This window comes from Megascapheus bottae, chromosome 27, assembly GCF_031878675.1.
Source record: "Megascapheus bottae isolate mThoBot1 chromosome 27, mThoBot2.hap1, whole genome shotgun sequence".
NCBI lineage: Eukaryota > Metazoa > Chordata > Mammalia > Rodentia > Geomyidae > Megascapheus > Megascapheus bottae.
This window is the reverse complement of record NC_143535.1, coordinates 6757023-6763034: the sequence shown is the minus strand read 5'-3', so window position 1 is coordinate 6763034 and position 6012 is coordinate 6757023.

Genomic DNA, 6012 nt, shown 5'->3' with positions numbered 1-6012 from the left:
TTTCCTCGGAGCTGTCCAGATTGGAATGCCATCAGTTTTCACAATTAACTTTGCTTTGGATCCGCCTCTAAGCACCTGGAAGAGGAATGTGCAGGGCTCGAGTCTCTACCAGCAGTCCCATCATTAAAGATTTGGGTGTTGGTGGCTCACGCCTATAATCCTAGCTACTCAGAAGGCTGAAACCTAAGGATCGGCATGGTTCAAAGCCAGCCCAAACACGGAAGTCTGTGAGACTCTTTTTCTCTGATGAACCACCAGGAAATCAGAAGTGGCATTGTGGCTCAAAATGATAGAGCATTTACCTTGAGCAAGAAAATCTCAGGGTCAGAGCCCAGGCCCAAAGTTCAAGCGCTGTGACCAACGTGTGTATGTACACACACACACACACACACACACACATACACAGGCAGAGTCTGGTGAATCCCTAGTGAGCTCTGAATTTTAGGCCACTGGATTCCCACCCCACCTTCTATCTTACCACTGTCTGCATTCTCCTAACTGAGGGGGATGGGGGGGAGACAGTGAGCACAGTGCAGTGGTTGGGTGGGGGATGGGCAAGCAGGAATTCAATGTCAGTCAAAGCCCATCCAGTGGCTGCAGAAGCTTCTCCCAGGGCTTGGAAATAGCATCCTCTTCACTCTGACTCTAGAAATCTCCCCTGTATTTGTAAATTCTCTGCAGCGCAGCATTCCCAACTGCCTCATTAACTTAGCCTTGACGCTAGGAATTCTTAAGTCTTAGTTGGTTAGCACTGAGGTAGGACTCTTAGAAAAGACCTCTGCATTCCGTAGTAGCATCTAACCTTCATGGAGCATTGGGATAGAACATGGAGCCACACACACTGAAGTCTGTTCTCAATTTCCTGTTCTATTTTATTTCAAAAAAGCTCAGAGTGCATCCCGCATCAAGAAGAGGGAAGGAAACTCATTGGAAATACAGCAAGGATTAAGAATCAGCAAACACCAGGAGCTGGTATGCATGAGCCATGGTTTGCACATAATTGCTGCCTATAAATGTTGAATAGATGAATGGATAAATGAAACTCAGAAGAGTAATCAAGGAAACACGGAAACACACACACACACACACACACACACACACACACACACACACACACACAGACTCATCGCGTGTGTATTTTAAGTGTACTGGTATTGCTGAAAGGCAGATGAACATCATGGCTGGGCCTTTGTATGGAGTTAACTAAAGTTCTTGATAAACACAAGGACCCCTGGCCCAGAACTATACTAACAGCATCAGCAACTAGGGGAAGGACGTGTGTTTTCTAACAAGCATCTTAGTAGATGCTGGTGAAGGACTGGGCTGGTCTTGGGATTTGGGGGTTAGAGCTGGGCAGGGGAGGTTTAAAGCAGCATACGAAGCCAAAGCCCCAAATGCAGAGGCACAAAGTCCAACACGTGTCCCTAGGCAGGGAGGCACTTTCGTTGTCTCCCCTAAGTACAGTCATTTAGAGAAGTTAAGTCACACAAGGTCCTTTCCCTCACAAAACTTCATGCTTTCATAACCAATTAGTAGAGAGAGGATGCCAAAGGTTTCAAGGTCACCTTGAGGAAGGCCTTGAGAGGCTGAGAGAGGCTGCCTCCTGGCCTCTCAATCTCCACTGTCCAGGTAGGGAGAGGAGTCAAGAGAGACAGATCCCTCAAGGCAGGTGTGTTCGGCTGCCCCATCTCCAAAGCTTCCAGGAAGAACAGGAGAATCAAGACCCAGGTCTGGGCTCCCTGCCCCTCCAACAGTCACCCCCGTCTCCTGGAAATGGCACGGAGGAGAAGCTCTAAATCACGTGTGGATTACAGTCGTTCTGTTTGCCTTTTTTCCCTCCGCAGTAGATCCGATGATTTAAATTAGGTCTCGATTCTTGTTTAAATTATAGTTTACTGTTCTGCACCCCGCTCAGAAGTGAATTACCTTAAGCAGCGGTATTAATAACATGGTTATAATTAAGCCTCATTACTGCAGGCAGTTTGCTGAAACAAATTGCTTCTTCATTATTATTATAGCACCTTTGGTAAAAAGACATTTCCCCAGAATGCGACCTTGATGCTTTATATAGTAAAAGCCGAGATATGATAGAGATGTAAGGATGAATTAGCATCTTTTTCCTTCTCTATCCGGCTCATTAGAAGGAAAGGAAAGCAAGTCAAATCCAAACAGCCTTGATGGCAATTTTAATCTGTATGAAATGGATAATGAATAGTTTTGAACTTTCTGCGACATTTTTGTAATGGTGTTTTATTTATATGATGCTACTACTAAAATGAATAATTTTTTTAAAAAAAGTATAAGATGAGGAACAGAGATGAGAAAAGCCAGGGAAATCTCATCAGACAGCCAATAACATTGAACTTGAGCTTGTTATTATCAATTGGTTTGAGTTTCTGGCCCAGAGCCAGTTACACTGGGGGAGAGACAAAAAGGGAGGCCTTTCTGTCTATTTATTCTAATTTTGCTCCTTTGCTCTGGCCTCCAGGCCTGGGAAAGGAAGGGGCCTGAGAGGAATGACCTAGAAACTTTGCAAACCAAGTCTGAAAGGCATGCAAACTTCTGAGAAGGCATGGAGCCCCGGTTCATTCGTTTTTATTGTCCACTGAGGCTCCAAAAGCTTTGGCACTGCGTGTCTCGTCTTCTCACCCTCCTCCTCCCCACCCAAGCACGTACTGAGAAGAAAACCACATCTCTTCTGGCTAGTACACTCGACTTGGCCATTTCCTGTTTTGCTTATTAATTATGCAGAGTGATAATTAAGGCCCTGCAAACGAATTTCCCATTTAGTGATTTTTTTTTGTTATTGTTGTTATTTGATGTGATTATAGAGTACTTTGTATCACATCAGAACTTTCTTAGAAAATGTCTCATAAGACCCAGCGTTCTTATATAGGAGACTGGGAAGTGAACCCACCCACCCAGAGTGCAGTCTCCCTGGCCTAGAGGTCCGACCCACCCACTGATTCCATGCCAGCATCCCTGGAGAAGGGGCTGAGCCAGACCCTTACTACATGCCTCTTTTCTTGCCAGGCCTTCCTCTGCCAGCTGAGGTCCTGACAAGGCCTAATCCATCTCTCCTGACTTTATCTCCAGCTGGAGACTCACTAGCCCCTGCAGTCAGTGATGCCATAAAGACACTCTTTATTGGCCTGCATGTTTCTGTCACCCAGGCTGCCCCTAACAGAACAGGTGGCATAATCAGTAGAATAAATCCTCTCTCTCTCTCTCTCTCTCTCTCTCTCTCTCTCTCTCTCTCTCTCTCTCTCTCTCTCTCTCTCTCTCTCCCCCCCCCCTTGGATTCACCCTTCCCTGGTGACTTATTCATCACATACTCAAGAAGATGCAGCAGCCCTTGCAAGCTCATCTGAAGCCTAGGGACTAACCACTGGGGGTTCCAGTCTTCCAGGGATGAGATGGGGATGGAGGTGGTGGGGAGGGGGGAGATAGGTAGAGCTACAGGTGACCTATCCCACCCTAGGCATGTAAAATGGCCTTACTGAGAATGAGCACTTCTACTGTCAGGTCTGGATTTAGATTCTAGCTCTGCTAGTAACTAGCTGTGTGGTTTCATGCAAGCACCTTGACCATTCTGGGACATACTATGGTGCCTGTGCCATAAGGACTAAATGGGGAAATATGTCCAACTTCTTCAGCCGAGTGCCTGGGACGCCAGGCACTCTGTAAATGCTCACTAAGTGAGATCTATTATTTTCTGTTATTATCCTGCATGCTTTCTCTTCCTTCCCTAGGGAGGTGGCTCTTGGCCTATGCGTTGCACCAGGTGATAACTCAAGCCTTCAGGAGGCCTGGGGAAAGGCCAGCAGACCAGTTAGGGGACTCTCTTTATAACAGAAAGCCCCCAAGAATAGCTGGGCCCACTTGGAACAGGTCTTCAGGCTTAGAGCTCTATGTCCTCTGTGGCAGGGCTGCTGAGCTCAGCCCAGCAATGAGTAATGATGAAGAGAACACGGCTGCCTCCTGCTTCTTTACTGCCTTGCCCTTCCAGACTTAGCACTGGGGCTCATTACCAATCACCTCCAACAAGGGCTTTCAGTTCCTCTCCTCCCCTTCTTGCTGTCTCCTCCACCCCCAAATCAGACACTGGAGCGAGGCACCAACAGTTGTCCTTTAACTCCCAAGCTTAAGCAATCTGCAACCTCATGGGGATGTGATGTCTCTGGTTAGCATTCAAGTCAAGAGCTGTCAGCGATGGCTTCTCAGAGGCACTTGAAGCACAGGTAAAAGATGCAATGGGCAAAGTGGAGAAGATGACAGAGACGGGGTGGGGGAGTAGAAAGTAGGCTGCAGAAGTAGGAAGTCGGCCACAGAGTGCCTTCCATGCTCAGAAAGCAGAGGCCGGGGATGGGCTGTGACCCAAGGTGCATGGAAGGGTGACACAGAGCAGAGGCCTGAGTGACAAGTGTAGATCAGGACCACATAGCTCCAACGTCCATAGCCAAGACCCCAAATTTCTTCTGCAGGGCTTGGGGAGTGGCTGAAGGAGTTGGGGAAAGGCAACTGACTGTGTGTCTATGGTTTTGGGTTTTTTTGAGGGTCACTCAGACAGCAGTGTGGGTAGAGTGGCGGCAGGAAGTCTTGACTAAGCCCAAATGTTTCTGCCCCAGTCTCAGGGTCTGCACAAAGGCAAGCAATTCCCATGGGACCCCAAGAGCATTTAGTCACCAGAGATTCTGGATGCTCACCTCACTGTGTCTCAGCTCAGTCAATCCCCCAGAGTCCTGTGATGGCCCCTCACCCCCTGCCTGAGCTGTCCTTTCCAGACTCATCCTGAAGAGGCAACCAGCCCCTTCCATCTACTCCCCATAAGGCATCCCATGTGACTCCCTCTTGACTTAGATCTACCCAGTTTCTGTACACTCTCTGCCCTGCCAAGTCAGTCCTCTAAGGAACATAGCCCAACCCCTGCTCACACCTGTGCAGGCCCTGGCTTCTGATGTCCTCTCGACACCAGCTCTGTGGCCAGTAATCTATGTCTTTAAGGGGTTCTTCAATCTTCCACCATGCCCACCTCCTAGCCACAGCTCCAGCCTCCTCCCATTCTTCTTCCTATCCCCTCCACCCCCCATTGCCCATGCTATTAGGACATTTAGAATCTGAGGCCATGTTGCACGCCTCTCCGGCAGGGGTCTGTATGTGGCATTTGAGGCAAAAAAGTCACAAGGCTGAACTTTCACAGCCCTTCAGTCTCTTGTCATTCCCCTACTGGGCGAAGAATTTGCGAGTCCAATTGAATGACGGCAAGTGTGCAATCAGATCAAAGGTCACTGTGGAGAAAAGGCCTTGCCATTGTGAGTGAAGCTATGGGCCTCTCGGAACCTTTTTCCTGGGTGTTTAACCCCACATGAGCTGCACCACAGAAAGCTGGAAGTCAGCTCCTCATAGGTGGCACCAACTTCCTTGCAGGGAAGAACCAAGCCCACCCACCTATCTCACCCCCACCCCACCAGAGTCAGCCATAGGCCCTTTATTTCTCTGGTGTGGCAGAGTGCTGAGCTGTGGGGCTTGGAAAGGAAGAAAGGCCAGGGATAGATGAAATTAATAGACAGCTCTGGTCCATAGTGGGGCCAAGGAGGAAAGGGAAAAAAATGGCAGTGACTTGGAATCATTCTGATGTCCTTGTCAACGCCATTCAATTGGATTCACAATTGAGATGGTCTAATCACATGAAATGCCAGTATTAAATATACAGTGAAATATCTGTACTAGGTGTCTGTATCGAACATATGTGGATGTTCTTCTCCCTTGCCTAAACAATACTTTACGACGGCCTTTTACTTAGCATTTATATTGCATTAGGTACTTAAGTGATCTAGAGATAGTTTGAAGTGTGCAGGAGAATTCGTATAGGTTATATGCAAATACCACACCATTTTATATAAGGGATGTTATGATTTGAATATGGAATATATCACCCTATAGCTCGTGCATTGAATTCATGGTCTCCAGCTGGTGGTGTTATTTTGGGAGGCTATGGAAACTTTAGAAGAC